This window comes from Rhipicephalus microplus, chromosome 3 (genome assembly GCF_043290135.1).
Source record: "Rhipicephalus microplus isolate Deutch F79 chromosome 3, USDA_Rmic, whole genome shotgun sequence".
Taxonomy (NCBI): domain Eukaryota; kingdom Metazoa; phylum Arthropoda; class Arachnida; order Ixodida; family Ixodidae; genus Rhipicephalus; species Rhipicephalus microplus.
In genome coordinates, this window is record NC_134702.1 from 242,119,100 (window position 1) to 242,135,752 (window position 16,653).

The 16,653-nt window shown below is 40.2% G+C and overlaps 1 protein-coding gene and 12 non-coding genes across 13 annotated transcripts in view; all 13 read right to left on the reverse strand.

Annotated features, from left to right (window-relative positions):
- Nucleotides 1–16,653, reverse strand: part of LOC119162118 (uncharacterized) — a 231,908-nt gene that overhangs the window by 31,448 nt on the left and 183,807 nt on the right. The gene's annotated exons all lie outside the window — the stretch shown is intronic.
- On the reverse strand, nt 163–235 carry TRNAL-CAA (transfer RNA leucine (anticodon CAA)). The gene has a single exon. It is a non-coding gene; the product is annotated as a tRNA-Leu (tRNA).
- TRNAL-CAA (transfer RNA leucine (anticodon CAA)) lies at nt 1,470–1,542 on the reverse strand. The gene has a single exon. It is a non-coding gene; the product is annotated as a tRNA-Leu (tRNA).
- Nucleotides 2,847–2,919, reverse strand: TRNAL-CAA (transfer RNA leucine (anticodon CAA)). The gene has a single exon. It is a non-coding gene; the product is annotated as a tRNA-Leu (tRNA).
- Nucleotides 4,200–4,272, reverse strand: TRNAL-CAA (transfer RNA leucine (anticodon CAA)). The gene has a single exon. It is a non-coding gene; the product is annotated as a tRNA-Leu (tRNA).
- Nucleotides 5,972–6,044, reverse strand: TRNAL-CAA (transfer RNA leucine (anticodon CAA)). Its single transcript has one exon. It is a non-coding gene; the product is annotated as a tRNA-Leu (tRNA).
- Nucleotides 6,434–6,506, reverse strand: TRNAL-CAA (transfer RNA leucine (anticodon CAA)). Its single transcript has one exon. It is a non-coding gene; the product is annotated as a tRNA-Leu (tRNA).
- On the reverse strand, nt 7,350–7,422 carry TRNAS-UGA (transfer RNA serine (anticodon UGA)). Its single transcript has one exon. It is a non-coding gene; the product is annotated as a tRNA-Ser (tRNA).
- TRNAL-CAA (transfer RNA leucine (anticodon CAA)) lies at nt 9,086–9,158 on the reverse strand. The gene has a single exon. It is a non-coding gene; the product is annotated as a tRNA-Leu (tRNA).
- Nucleotides 11,287–11,359, reverse strand: TRNAL-CAA (transfer RNA leucine (anticodon CAA)). The gene has a single exon. It is a non-coding gene; the product is annotated as a tRNA-Leu (tRNA).
- TRNAL-CAA (transfer RNA leucine (anticodon CAA)) lies at nt 13,130–13,202 on the reverse strand. The gene has a single exon. It is a non-coding gene; the product is annotated as a tRNA-Leu (tRNA).
- Nucleotides 14,405–14,477, reverse strand: TRNAL-CAA (transfer RNA leucine (anticodon CAA)). Its single transcript has one exon. It is a non-coding gene; the product is annotated as a tRNA-Leu (tRNA).
- Nucleotides 16,248–16,320, reverse strand: TRNAL-CAA (transfer RNA leucine (anticodon CAA)). The gene has a single exon. It is a non-coding gene; the product is annotated as a tRNA-Leu (tRNA).

Genomic DNA, 16,653 nt, shown 5'->3' on the forward strand with positions numbered 1-16,653 from the left:
TTACTCAATGCCTTCTGGCCTGTAAGGTATTTTCAATAAATAAATAAATAAATAAATAAATATAACAGACAGTAATGCAAAGGAATCTACAGGGGAAGTTATTAGAACCAATGGAATGTAAATAAGAAGAAAGAAGAAAAAAAAGTGGATGAAAAACTTACCAGCCGTGAGCAGTAATCGAACCTACGACCTTCGAATATTGCGTTCGATGCTCTAACCACTGAGCTACCACGGCGGCCTTCCCTCCATCCACTGTTTGGAATTTATATGTGAATTTAGAAGTAGGAGTGACAGTCAGCGCCATCTATAAGCCAAACGACGAGTGTGAAAACACTCTTATGCGCATGTTTGGCGTCACGTAGCACGTGAACTTATTATGAGCGGGCAGCTGATTAATCGTCCCTGTTATACAACCTAAACACACCAAGTCTGCCATTACGAGACCCTCGTTCAATGAAATAAGGGAGAGAAGTGTATACTTAAGGGCTCGTATATCCGTGTTTTAACACAATAATAATGAGATATAACAGACAGTAATGCCAAGGAATGTACAGGGGAAGTTATTGTAACCAATGGAATGTAAATACGAAGAAAGAAGAAAGAAAAGTGGATGAAAAAATTACCAGCTGTGAGCAGGAATCGAACCTACGACCTTCGAATAACGCATTCGATGCTCTAACCACTGAGCTATCACAGCGGCCGTCCCTCCATCCACTGTTTGGGGTTTATATGTGAATTTTGAAGTAGGAGTGACAGTCAGCGCCATCTATAAGCCAAACAACGAGTGTGAAAACTCTTATGCCCATGTTTGGCGTCACGTAGCACGTGAACTTATTATGAGCGGGCAGCTGATTAATTGTCCCTCTTATACAACCTAAACACACCAAGTCTGCCATTACGAGACCCTCGTTCAATGAAATAAGGGAAAGAAGTGTATACCTAAGGGCTCGGTTTTCCGTGTTTTAACACAATATAATTGAGATCTAACAGACAGTAATGCCAAGGAAAGTATAGGGGAAGATATTAGATCAAATTTTAATGTAAATACGAAGAAAAGTGGGTGAAAATATAAGTTGCCTTGGGATCCTGTCCACGGCAAGTTATCTTTTCACTCACTTTTCTTCGTATTTACATTAAAATTTGGTCTAATATTTTCCCCTATACTTCCCTTGGCATTAGGGTCTGTTCGATCTCATTAATATTGTGTAAGAAATTGGAAAAACGAGCCCTTAGGTATACACTTCTTTCCTTATATATATATATATATATATATATATATATATATATATATATATATATATATATAAGGGAAAGAAGTGTATACCTTAGGGCTCGTATTTCCATGTTTTAACACAATATTAATGAGATATAACAGACAGTAATGCCAAGGAATCTACAGGGGAAGTTATTAGAACCAATGGAATGTAAATAAGAAGAAAGAAGAAAAAAAAGTGGATGAAAAACTTACCAGCCGTGAGCAGTATTCGAACCTACGACCTTCGAATATTGCGTTCGATGCTCTAACCACTGAGCTACCACGGCGGCCTTCCCTCCATCCACTGTTTGGAATTTATATGTGAATTTAGAAGTAGGAGTGACAGTCAGCGCCATCTATAAGCCAAACAACGAGTGTAAAACACTCTTATTCGCATATTTGGCGTCACGTAGCTCGTGAACTTATTATGAGTGGGCAGCTGAATTATTGTCCTTCTTATACAACCTAAACACACCAAGTCTGCCAGTACGAGACCCTCGTTCAGTGAAATAAGGGAGAGAAGTGTATACCTAAGGGCTCGTATTTCCGTGTTTTAACACAATATTAATGAGATATAACAGACAGTAATGCCAAGGAATGTACAGGGGAAGTTATTAGAACCAATGGAATGTAAATAAGAAGAAAGAAGAAAGAAAATTGGATGAAAAAGTTACCAGCTGCTAGCAGGAATCGAACCTACGACCTTCGAATAACGCGTTCGATGCTCTAATCACTGAGCTATCACAGCGGCCGTCCCTCAATCCACTGTTTGGGGTTTATATGTGAACTTAGAAGTAGGAGTGACAGTCAGCGCCAATTATAAGCCAAACAACGAGTGTGAAAACACTCTTATTCACATGTTTGGCGTCACGTAGCACGTGAACTTATTATAAGCGGGTGCTGATGAATTGTCCCTCTTATACAACCTAAACACACCAAGTCTGCCAGTACGAGACCATCGTTCTGTGAAATAAGAAAGAGAAATGTATACCTAAGGGCTCGTATTTCCGTGTTTTAACACAATATTAATGAGATATAACAGACAGTAATGCCAAGGAATGTACAGAGGAAATTATTAGAACCAAAGGAATGTAAATAAAAAGATAGAAAAGTGGATGAAAAAATAACCAGCCGTGAGAGGGAATCGAACCTACGACCTTCGGATATCGCGTTCGATGCTCTAACCACTGAGCTACCACAGCGGCCTACCCTCTATCCACTTTTGTTTGGGTTTATATGTGAATTTTGAAGTAGGAGTGACAGTCAGTGCCATCTATAAGCCAAACGACGAGTGGGAAAACACTCTTATTCGCATGTTTGGCGTCACGTAGCACGTGAACCTATTATCAGTGGGCAGCTGATTAATTGTCCCTCTTATACAACCTAAACACACCAAGTCTGCCAGTACGAGACCCTCGTTCAGTGAAATAAGGGAGAGAAGTGTATACCTAAGGGCTCGTATTTCCGTGTTTTAACACAATAATAATGAGATATAACAGACAGTAATGCCAAGGAATCTACAGGGGAAGTTATTAGAACCAATGGAATGTAAATAAGAAGAAAGAAGAAAAAAGTGGATGAAAAACTTACCAGCCGTGAGCAGTAATCGAACCTACGACCTTCGAATGTTGCGTTCGATGCTCTAACCACTGAGCTACCACGGCGGCCTTCCCTCCATCCACTGTTTGGAATTTATATGTGAATTTAGAAGTAGGAGTGACAGTCATCGCCATCTATAAGCCAAACAACGAGTGTTAAAACACTCCTGTTCGCATGTTTGCCGTCACGTAGCACGTGAACTTATTATGAGTGGGCAGCTGAATTATTGTCCTTCTTATACAACCTAAACACACCAAGTCTGCCAGTACGAGACCCTCGTTCAGTGAAATAAGGGAGAGAAGTGTATACCTAAGGGCTCGTATTTCCGTGTTTTAACACAATAATAATGAGATATAACAGACAGTAATTCCGAGGAATGTACAGGGGAAGTTATTAGAACCAATGGAATGTAAATAAGAAGAAAGAAGAAAGAAAATTGGATGAAAAAGTTACCAGCTGCTAGCAGGAATCGAACCTACGACCTTCGAATAGCGCGTTCGATGCTATAACCACTGAGCTACCACGGCGGCCTTCCCTCCATCCACTTTTTTGTGGTTTATATGTGAATTTGAGAAGTAGGAGTGACAGTCAGTGCCATCTATAAGCCAAACAACGAGTGTGAAAACACTCTTATTCGCATGTTTGGCGTCACGTAGCACGTGAACCTATTATCAGCGGGCAGCTGATTAATTGTCCCTCTTATACAACCTAAACACACCAAGTCTGCCAGTACGAGACCCTCGTTCAGTGAAATAAGGGAGAGAAGTGTATACCTAAGGGCTAGTTTTTCCGCGTTTTAACACAATATAATTGAGATCTAACAGACAGTAATGCCAAGGAAAGTATAGGGGAAGATATTAGACCAAATTTTAATGTAAATACGAAGAAAAGTGGGTGAAAATATAAGTTGCCGTGGGATCCTGCCCACGGCAAGTTATCTTTTCACCCACTTTTCTTCGTATTTACATTAAAATTTGGTCTAATATCTTCCCTTATACTTTCCTTGGCATAAGGGTCTGTTCGATCTCATTAATATTGTGTAAGAAATCGGAAAAACGAACCCTTAGGTATACACTTCTTTCCTTATAAAAATATATATAAATATATATATATATATATATATATATATATATATATATATATATATATATATATATATATATATATATATATATATATATAAGGGAAAGAAGTGTATACCTTAGGGCTCGTATTTCCGTGTTTTAACACAATATTAATGAGATATAACAGAAAGTAATGCCAAGGAATCTACAGGGGAAGTTATTAGAACCAATGGAATGTAAATAAGAAGAAAGAAGAAAAAAAAGTGGATGAAAAACTTACCAGCCGTGAGCAGTAATCGAACCTACGACCTTCGAATATTGCGTTCGATGCTCTAACCACTGAGCTACCACGGCGGCCTTCCCTCCATCCACTGTTTGGAATTTATATGTGAATTTAGAAGTAGGAGTGACAGTCAGCGCCATCTATAAGCCAAACGACGAGTGTGAAAACACTCTTATTCGCATGTTTGGCGTCACGTAGCACGTGAACTTATTATGAGCGGGCAGCTGATTAATCGTCCCTGTTATACAACCTAAACACACCAAGTCTGCCATTACGAGACCCTCGTTCAATGAAATAAGGGAGAGAAGTGTATACTGAAGTGCTCGTATATCCGTGTTTTAACACAATAATAATGAGATATAACAGACAGTAATGCCAAGGAATGTACAGGGGAAGTTATTGTAACCAATGGAATGTAAATACAAAGAAAGAAGAAAGAAAAGTGGATGAAAAAATTACCAGCTGTGAGCAGGAATCGAACCTACGACCTTCGAATAACGCATTCGATGCTCTAACCACTGAGCTATCACAGCGGCCGTCCCTCCATCCACTGTTTGGGGTTTATATGTGAATTTTGAAGTAGGAGTGACAGTCAGCGCCATCTATAAGCCAAACAACGAGTGTAAAACACTCTTATTCGCATATTTGGCGTCACGTAGCTCGTGAACTTATTATGAGTGGGCAGCTGAATTATTGTCCTTCTTATACAACCTAAACACACCAAGTCTGCCAGTACGAGACCCTCGTTCAGTGAAATAAGGGAGAGAAGTGTATACCTAAGGGCTCGTATTTCCGTGTTTTAACACAATATTAATGAGATATAACAGACAGTAATGCCAAGGAATGTACAGGGGAAGTTATTAGAACCAATGGAATGTAAATAAGAAGAAAGAAGAAAGAAAATTGGATGAAAAAGTTACCAGCTGCTAGCAGGAATCGAACCTACGACCTTCGAATAACGCGTTCGATGCTCTAATCACTGAGCTATCACAGCGGCCGTCCCTCAATCCACTGTTTGGGGTTTATATGTGAACTTAGAAGTAGGAGTGACAGTCAGCGCAATCTATAAGCCAAACAACGAGTGTGAAAAAACTCTTATTCGCATGTTTGGCGTCACGTAGCACGTGAACCTATTATCAGCGGGCAGCTGATTAATTGTCCCTCTTATACAACCTAAACACACCAAGTCTGGCAGTACGAGACCCTCGTTCAGTGAAATAAGGGAGAGAAGTGAATACCTAAGGGCTAGTTTTTCCGCGTTTTAACACAATATAATTGAGATCTAACAGACAGTAATGCCAAGGAAAGTATAGGGGAAGATATTAGACCAAATTTTAATGTATATACGAAGAAAAGTGGGTGAAAATATAAGTTGCCGTGGGATCCTGCCCACGGCAAGTTATCTTTTCACCCACTTTTCTTCGTATTTACATTAAAATTTGGTCTAATATCTTCCCTTATACTTTCCTTGGCATAAGGGTCTGTTCGATATCATTAATATTGTGTAAGAAATCGGAAAAACGAACCCTTAGGTATACACTTCTTTCCTTATATATATATATATATATATATATATATATATATATATATATATATATATATATATAAGGGAAAGAAGTGTATACCTTAGGGCTCGTATTTCCGTGTTTTAACACAATATTAATGAGATATAACAGACAGTAATGCCAAGGAATCTACAGGGGAAGTTATTAGAACCAATGGAATGTAAATAAGAAGAAAGAAGAAAAAAAAGTGGATGAAAAACTTACCAGCCGTGAGCAGTAATCGAACCTACGACCTTCGAATATTGCGTTCGATGCTCTAACCACTGAGCTACCACGGCGGCCTTCCCTCCATCCAGTGTTTGGATTTTATATGTGAATTTAGAAGTAGGAGTGACAGTCAGCGCCATCTATAAGCCAAACAACGAGTGTGAAAACACTCTTATTCGCATGTTTGGCGTCACGTAGCACGTGAACTTATTATGAGCGGGCAGCTGATTAATTGTCCCTCTTATACAACCTAAACACACCAAGTCTGCCAGTACGAGACCCTCGTTCAATGAAATAAGAGAGAGAAGTGTAAACCTAAGGGGTCGTATTTCCGTGTTTTAACACAATATTAATGAGATATAACAGACAGTAATGCCAAGGAATGTACAGGGGAAGTTATTAGAACCAATAGAATGTAAATAAGAAGAAAGAAGAAAGAAAAGTGGATGAAAAACTTACCAGCCGTGAGCAGTAATCGAACCTACGACCTTCGAATATTGCGTTCGATGCTCTAACCACTGAGCTACCACGGCGGTCTTCCCTCCATCCCGTGTTTGGAATTTATATGTGAATTTAGAAGTAGGAGTGACAGTCAGCGCCATCTATAAGCCAAACAACGAGTGTGAAAACACTCTTATTCGCATGTTTGGCGTCACGTAGCACGTGAACTTTTAATGAGCGGGCAGCTGATTAATTGTCCCTCTTATACAACCTAAACACACCAAGTCTGCCAGTACGAGACCCTCGTTCAATGAAATAAGAGAGAGAAGTGTATACCTAAGGGCTCGTATTTCCGTGTTTTAACATAATAATAATGAGATATAACAGACAGTAATGCCGAGGAATGTACAGAAGAAAATATTAGAACCAAAGGAATGTAAATAAGAAGAAAGAAGAAAGAAAATTGGATGAAAAAGTTACCAGCTGCTAGCAGGAATCGAACCTACGACCTTCGAATAACGCGTTCGATGCTCTAATCACTGAGCTATCACAGCGGCCGTCCCTCAATCCACTGATTGGGGTTTATATGTGAACTTAGAAGTAGGAGTGACAGTCAGCGCCATTTATAAGCCAAACAACGAGTGTGAAAACACTCTTATTCGCATGTTTGGCGTCACGCAGCACGTGAACTTATTATGAGCGGGTGCTGATAAATTGTCCCTCTTATACAACCTAAACACACCAAGTCTGCCAGTACGAGACCATCGTTCAGTGAAATAAGAAAGAGAAGTGTATACCTAAGGGCTCGTATTTCCGTGTTTTAACACAATATTAATGAGATATAACAGACAGTAATGCCAAGGAATGTACAGAGGAAATTATTAGAACCAATGGAATGTAAATAATAAGATAGAAAAGTGGATGAAAAAATAACCAGCCGTGAGCAAGAATCGAACTTACGACCTTCGAATATCACGTTCGATGCTATAACCACTGAGCTACCACGGCGGCCTTCCCTCCATCCACTTTTTTTTGTTTATATGTGAATTTTGAAGTAGGAGTGTCAGTCAGCGCCATCTATAAGCCCAACGACAAGTGTGAATACATTCTTATGCGCATGTTTGGCGTCACGTAGCACGTGAACCTATTATCAGCGGGCAGCTGATTAATTGTCCCTCTTATATAACCTAAACACACAAAGTCTGCCAGTACGAGACCCTCGTTCAGTGAAATAAGGGAGAGAAGTGTATACCTAAGGGCTCGTATTTCCGTGTTTTAACACAATATTAATGAGATATAACAGACAGTAATGTCAAGGAATCTACAGGGGAAGTTATTAGAACCAATGGAATGTAAATAAGAAGAAATAGAAAAAAAAGTGGATGAAAAACTTACCAGCCGTGAGCAGTAATCAAACCTACGACCTTCGAATATTGCGTTCGATGCTCTAACCACTGAGCTACCACGGCGGCCTTCCCTCCATCCAATGTTTGGAATTTATATGTGAATTTAGAAGTAGGAGTGACAGTCAGCGCCATCTATAAGCCAAACGACGAGTGTGAAAACACTCTTATGCGCATGTTTGGCGTCACGTAGCACGTGAACTTATTATGAGCGGGCAGCTGATTAATCGTCCCTGTTATACAACCTAAACACACCAAGTCTGCCATTACGAGACCCTCGTTCAATGAAATAAGGGAGAGAAGTGTATACCTAAGGGCTCGTATATCCGTGTTTTAACACAATAATAATGAGATATAACAGACAGTAATGCCAAGGAATGTACAGGGGAAGTTATTGTAACCAATGGAATGTAAATACGAAGAAAGAAGAAAGAAAAGTGGATGAAAAAATTACCAGCTGTGAGCAGGAATCGAACCTACGACCTTCGAATAACGCATTCGATGCTCTAACCACTGAGCTATCACAGCGGCCGTCCTTCCATCCACTGTTTGGGGTTTATATGTGAATTTAGAAGTAGGAGTGACAGTCAGCGCCATCTATAAGCCAAACAACGAATGTGAAAACACTCTTATGCCCATGTTTGGCGTCACGTAGCACGTGAACTTATTATGAGCGGGCCGCTGATTAATTGTCCCTCTTATACAACCTAAACACACCAAGTCTGCCATTACGAGACCCTCGTTCAATGAAATAAGGGAAAGAAGTGTATACCTAAGGGCTCGGATTTCCGTGTTTTAACACAATATAATTGAGATCTAACAGACAGTAATGCCAAGGAAAGTATAGGGGAAGATATTAGATCAAATTTTAATGTAAATACGAAGAAAAGTGGGTGAAAATATAAGTTGCCTTGGGATCCTGCCCACGGCAAGTTATCTTTTCACCCACTTTTCTTCGTATTTACATTAAAATTTGGTCTAATATCTTCCCCTATACTTCCCTTGGCATTAGGGTCTGTTCGATCTCATTATTATTGTGTAAGAAATTGGAAAAACGAGCCCTTAGGTATACACTTCTTTCCTTAAATATATATATATATATATAAGGGAAAGAAGCGTATACCTTAGGGCTCGTATTTCCGTGTTTTAACACAATATTAATGAGATATAACAGACAGTAATGCCAAGGAATCTACAGGGGAAGTTATTAGAACCAATGGAATGTAAATAAGAAGAAAGAAGAAAAAAAAGTGGATGAAAAACTTACCAGCCGTGAGCAGTAATCGAACCTACGACCTTCGAATATTGCGTTCGATGCTCTAACCACTGAGCTACCACGGCGGCCTTCCCTCCATCCACTGTTTGGAATTTATATGTGAATTTAGAAGTAGGAGTGACAGTCAGCGCCATCTATAAGCCAAACAACGAGTGTTAAAACACTCTTATTCGCATGTTTGGCGTCACGTAGCACGTGAACTTATTATGAGTGGGCAGCTGAATTATTGTCCTTCTTATACAACCTAAACACACCAAGTCTGCCAGTACGAGACACTCGTTCAGTGAAATAAGGGAGAGAAGTGTATACCTAAGGGCTCGTATTTCCGTGTTTTAACACAATATTATAGAGATATAACAGACAGTAATGCCAAGGAATGTACAGGGGAAGTTATTAGAACCAATGGAATGTAAATAAGAAGAAAGAAGAAAGAAAAGTAGATGAAAAAGTTACCAGCTGTGAGCAGGAATCGAACCTACGACCTTCGAATAACGCGTTCGATGCTCTAACCACTGAGCTATCACAGCGGCCGTCCCTCCATCCACTTTTTGGGCTTTATATGTGAATTTAGAAGTAGGAGTGACAGTCAGCGCCATCTATAAGCCAAACAACGAGTGTGAAAACACTCTAATTCGCATGTTTGGCGTCACGTAGCACGTGAAATTATTATGAGCGGGCAGCTGATTAATTTTCCCTCTTATACAACCTAAACACACCATGTCTGCCAGTACGAGACCCTCGTTCAGTGAAATAAATAAGGGAGAGAAGTGTATACCTAAGGGCTCGTATTTCCGTGTTTTAACACAATATATGGAGATATAACAGACAGTAATGCCAAGTAATGTACAGAGGAAGTTCTTAAAACCAATGGAATGTAAATAAGAAGAAAGAAGAAAGAAAAGTGGATGAAAAATTTACCAGATGTGAGCAAGAATCGAACTTACGACCTTCGAATAACGCGTTCGATGCTCTAACCACTGAGCTACCACAGCGGCCTTCCCTCCATCCACTTTTTTTTTGGTTTATATGTGAATTTTGAAGTAGGAGTGACAGTCAGTGCCATCTATAAGCCAAACGACGAGTGGGAAAACACTCTTATTCGCATGTTTGGCGTCACGTAGCACGTGAACCTATTATCAGCGGGCAGCTGATTAATTGTCCCTCTTATACAACCTAAACACACCAAGTCTGCCAGTACGAGACCCTCGTTCAGTGAAATAAGGGAGAGAAGTGTATACCTAAGGGCTCGTATTTCCGTGTTTTAACACAATATTAATGAGATATAACAGACAGTAATGCCAAGGAATCTACAGGGGAAGTTATTAGAACCAATGGAATGTAAAAAAGAAGAAAGAAGAAAAAAAGTGGATGAAAAACTTACAAGCCGTGAGCAGTAATCGAACCTACGACCTTCGAATATTGCATTCGATGCTCTAACCACTGAGCTATCACAGCGGCCGTCCCTACATCCACTGTTCGGGGTTTATATGTGAATTTAGAAGTAGGAGTGACAGTCAGCGCCATCTATAAGCCAAACAACGAGTGTGAAAACACTCTTATGCGCATGTTTGGCGTCACGTAGCACGTGAACTTATTATGAGCGGGCAGCTGATTAATTGTCCCTCTTATACAACCTAAACATACCAAGTCTGCCATTACGAGACCCTCGTTCAATGAAATAAGGGAAAGAAGTGTATACCTAAGGGCTCGTTTTTCCGTGTTTTAACACAATATAATTGAGCTCTAACAGACAGTAATGCCAAGGAAAGTATAGGGGAAGATATTAGATCAAATTTTAATGTAAATACGAAGAAAAGTGGGTGAAAATATAAGTTGCCTTGGGATCCTGCCCACGGCAAGTTATCTTTTCACCCACTTTTCTTCGTATTTACATTAAAATTTGGTCTAATATCTTCCCCTATACTTCCCTTGGCATTAGGGTCTGTTCGATCTCATTAATATTGTGTAAGAAATTGGAAAAACGAGCCCTTAGGTATACACTTCTTTCCCTAAATATATATATATATATAAGGGAAAGAAGCGTATACCTTAGGGCTCGTATTTCCGTGTTTTAACACAATATTAATGAGATATAACAGACAGTAATGCCAAGGAATCTACAGGGGAAGTTATTAGAACCAATGGAATGTAAATAAGAAGAAAGAAGAAAAAAAAGTGGATGAAAAACTTACCAGCCGTGAGCAGTAATCGAACCTACGACCTTCGAATATTGCGTTCGATGCTCTAACCACTGAGCTACCACGGCGGCCTTCCCTCCATCCACTGTTTGGAATTTATATGTGAAGTTAGAAGTAGGAGTGACAGTCAGCGCCATCTATAAGCCAAACAACGAGTGTTAAAACACTCTTATTCGCATGTTTGGCGTCACGTAGCACGTGAACTTATTATGAGTGGGCAGCTGAATTATTGTCCTTCTTATACAACCTAAACACACCAAGTCTGCCAGTACGAGACCCTCGTTCAGTGAAATAAGGGAGAGAAGTGTATACCTAAGGGCTCGTATTTCCGTGTTTTAACACAATATTATAGAGATATAACAGACAGTAATGCCAAGGAATGTACAGGGGAAGTTATTAGAACCAATGGAATGTAAATAAGAAGAAAGAAGAAAGAAAAGTAGATGAAAAAGTTACCAGCTGTGAGCAGGAATCGAACCTACGACCTTCGAATAACGCGTTCGATGCTCTAACCACTGAGCTATCACAGCGGCCGTCCCTCCATCCACTTTTTGGGCTTTATATGTGAATTTAGAAGTAGGAGTGACAGTCAGCGCCATCTATAAGCCAAACAACGAGTGTGAAAACACTCTAATTCGCATGTTTTGCGTCACGTAGCACGTGAAATTATTATGAGCGGGCAGCTGATTTATTGTCCCTCTTATACAACCGTAACACACCAAGTCTGCCAGTACGAGACCCTCGTTCAGTGAAATAAATAAGGGAGAGAAGTGTATACCTAAGGGCTCGTATTTCCGTGTTTTAACACAATATATGGAGATATAACAGACAGTAATGCCAAGGAATGTACAGGGGAAGTTATTAGAACCAATGGAATGTAAATAAGAAGAAAGAAGAAAGAAAATTGGATGAAAAAGTTACCAGCTGCTAGCAGGAATCGAACCTACGACCTTCGAATAACGCGTTCGATGCTCTAATCACTGAGCTATCACAGCGGCCGTCCCTCAATCCACTGTTTGGGGTTTATATGTGAACTTAGAAGTAGGAGTGACAGTCAGCGCCAATTATAAGCCAAACAACGAGTGTGAAAACACTCTTATTCACATGTTTGGCGTCACGTAGCACGTGAACTTATTATAAGCGGGTGCTGATGAATTGTCCCTCTTATACAACCTAAACACACCAAGTCTGCCAGTACGAGACCATCGTTCAGTGAAATAAGAAAGAGAAATGTATACCTAAGGGCTCGTATTTCCGTGTTTTAACACAATATTAATGAGATATAACAGACAGTAATGCCAAGGAATGTACAGAGGAAATTATTAGAACCAAAGGAATGTAAATAAAAAGATAGAAAAGTGGATGAAAAAATAACCAGCCGTGAGAGGGAATCGAACCTACGACCTTCGGATATCGCGTTCGATGCTCTAACCACTGAGCTACCACAGCGGCCTACCCTCTATCCACTTTTGTTTGGGTTTATATGTGAATTTTGAAGTAGGAGTGACAGTCAGTGCCATCTATAAGCCAAACGACGAGTGGGAAAACACTCTTATTCGCATGTTTGGCGTCACGTAGCACGTGAACCTATTATCAGTGGGCAGCTGATTAATTGTCCCTCTTATACAACCTAAACACACCAAGTCTGCCAGTACGAGACCCTCGTTCAGTGAAATAAGGGAGAGAAGTGTATACCTAAGGGCTCGTATTTCCGTGTTTTAACACAATAATAATGAGATATAACAGACAGTAATGCCAAGGAATCTACAGGGGAAGTTATTAGAACCAATGGAATGTAAATAAGAAGAAAGAAGAAAAAAGTGGATGAAAAACTTACCAGCCGTGAGCAGTAATCGAACCTACGACCTTCGAATATTGCGTTCGATGCTCTAACCACTGAGCTACCACGGCGGCCTTCCCTCCATCCACTGTTTGGAATTTATATGTGAATTTAGAAGTAGGAGTGACAGTCATCGCCATCTATAAGCCAAACAACGAGTGTTAAAACACTCCTGTTCGCATGTTTGCCGTCACGTAGCACGTGAACTTATTATGAGTGGGCAGCTGAATTATTGTCCTTCTTATACAACCTAAACACACCAAGTCTGCCAGTACGAGACCCTCGTTCAGTGAAATAAGGGAGAGAAGTGTATACCTAAGGGCTCGTATTTCCGTGTTTTAACACAATAATAATGAGATATAACAGACAGTAATTCCGAGGAATGTACAGGGGAAGTTATTAGAACCAATGGAATGTAAATAAGAAGAAAGAAGAAAGAAAATTGGATGAAAAAGTTACCAGCTGCTAGCAGGAATCGAACCTACGACCTTCGAATAGCGCGTTCGATGCTATAACCACTGAGCTACCACGGCGGCCTTCCCTCCATCCACTTTTTTGTGGTTTATATGTGAATTTGAGAAGTAGGAGTGACAGTCAGTGCCATCTATAAGCCATACAACGAGTGTGAAAACACTCTTATTCGCATGTTTGGCGTCACGTAGCACGTGAACCTATTATCAGCGGGCAGCTGATTAATTGTCCCTCTTATACAACCTAAACACACCAAGTCTGCCAGTACGAGACCCTCGTTCAGTGAAATAAGGGAGAGAAGTGTATACCTAAGGGCTAGTTTTTCCGCGTTTTAACACAATATAATTGAGATCTAACAGACAGTAATGCCAAGGAAAGTATAGGGGAAGATATTAGACCAAATTTTAATGTAAATACGAAGAAAAGTGGGTGAAAATATAAGTTGCCGTGGGATCCTGCCCACGGCAAGTTATCTTTTCACCCACTTTTCTTCGTATTTACATTAAAATTTGGTCTAATATCTTCCCCTATACTTCCCTTGGCATTAGGGTCTGTTCGATCTCATTAATATTGTGTAAGAAATTGGAAAAACGAGCCCTTAGGTATACACTTCTTTCCCTAAATATATATATATATATAAGGGAAAGAAGCGTATACCTTAGGGCTCGTATTTCCGTGTTTTAACACAATATTAATGAGATATAACAGACAGTAATGCCAAGGAATCTACAGGGGAAGTTATTAGAACCAATGGAATGTAAATAAGAAGAAAGAAGAAAAAAAAGTGGATGAAAAACTTACCAGCCGTGAGCAGTAATCGAACCTACGACCTTCGAATATTGCGTTCGATGCTCTAACCACTGAGCTACCACGGCGGCCTTCCCTCCATCCACTGTTTGGAATTTATATGTGAAGTTAGAAGTAGGAGTGACAGTCAGCGCCATCTATAAGCCAAACAACGAGTGTTAAAACACTCTTATTCGCATGTTTGGCGTCACGTAGCACGTGAACTTATTATGAGTGGGCAGCTGAATTATTGTCCTTCTTATACAACCTAAACACACCAAGTCTGCCAGTACGAGACCCTCGTTCAGTGAAATAAGGGAGAGAAGTGTATACCTAAGGGCTCGTATTTCCGTGTTTTAACACAATATTATAGAGATATAACAGACAGTAATGCCAAGGAATGTACAGGGGAAGTTATTAGAACCAATGGAATGTAAATAAGAAGAAAGAAGAAAGAAAAGTAGATGAAAAAGTTACCAGCTGTGAGCAGGAATCGAACCTACGACCTTCGAATAACGCGTTCGATGCTCTAACCACTGAGCTATCACAGCGGCCGTCCCTCCATCCACTTTTTGGGCTTTATATGTGAATTTAGAAGTAGGAGTGACAGTCAGCGCCATCTATAAGCCAAACAACGAGTGTGAAAACACTCTAATTCGCATGTTTTGCGTCACGTAGCACGTGAAATTATTATGAGCGGGCAGCTGATTTATTGTCCCTCTTATACAACCGTAACACACCAAGTCTGCCAGTACGAGACCCTCGTTCAGTGAAATAAATAAGGGAGAGAAGTGTATACCTAAGGGCTCGTATTTCCGTGTTTTAACACAATATATGGAGATATAACAGACAGTAATGCCAAGGAATGTACAGGGGAAGTTATTAGAACCAATGGAATGTAAATAAGAAGAAAGAAGAAAGAAAATTGGATGAAAAAGTTACCAGCTGCTAGCAGGAATCGAACCTACGACCTTCGAATAACGCGTTCGATGCTCTAATCACTGAGCTATCACAGCGGCCGTCCCTCAATCCACTGTTTGGGGTTTATATGTGAACTTAGAAGTAGGAGTGACAGTCAGCGCCAATTATAAGCCAAACAACGAGTGTGAAAACACTCTTATTCACATGTTTGGCGTCACGTAGCACGTGAACTTATTATAAGCGGGTGCTGATGAATTGTCCCTCTTATACAACCTAAACACACCAAGTCTGCCAGTACGAGACCATCGTTCAGTGAAATAAGAAAGAGAAATGTATACCTAAGGGCTCGTATTTCCGTGTTTTAACACAATATTAATGAGATATAACAGACAGTAATGCCAAGGAATGTACAGAGGAAATTATTAGAACCAAAGGAATGTAAATAAAAAGATAGAAAAGTGGATGAAAAAATAACCAGCCGTGAGAGGGAATCGAACCTACGACCTTCGGATATCGCGTTCGATGCTCTAACCACTGAGCTACCACAGCGGCCTACCCTCTATCCACTTTTGTTTGGGTTTATATGTGAATTTTGAAGTAGGAGTGACAGTCAGTGCCATCTATAAGCCAAACGACGAGTGGGAAAACACTCTTATTCGCATGTTTGGCGTCACGTAGCACGTGAACCTATTATCAGTGGGCAGCTGATTAATTGTCCCTCTTATACAACCTAAACACACCAAGTCTGCCAGTACGAGACCCTCGTTCAGTGAAATAAGGGAGAGAAGTGTATACCTAAGGGCTCGTATTTCCGTGTTTTAACACAATAATAATGAGATATAACAGACAGTAATGCCAAGGAATCTACAGGGGAAGTTATTAGAACCAATGGAATGTAAATAAGAAGAAAGAAGAAAAAAGTGGATGAAAAACTTACCAGCCGTGAGCAGTAATCGAACCTACGACCTTCGAATATTGCGTTCGATGCTCTAACCACTGAGCTACCACGGCGGCCTTCCCTCCATCCACTGTTTGGAATTTATATGTGAATTTAGAAGTAGGAGTGACAGTCATCGCCATCTATAAGCCAAACAACGAGTGTTAAAACACTCCTGTTCGCATGTTTGCCGTCACGTAGCACGTGAACTTATTATGAGTGGGCAGCTGAATTATTGTCCTTCTTATACAACCTAAACACACCAAGTCTGCCAGTACGAGACCCTCGTTCAGTGAAATAAGGGAGAGAAGTGTATACCTAAGGGCTCGTATTTCCGTGTTTTAACACAATAATAATGAGATATAACAGACAGTAATTCCGAGGAATGTACAGGGGAAGTTATTAGA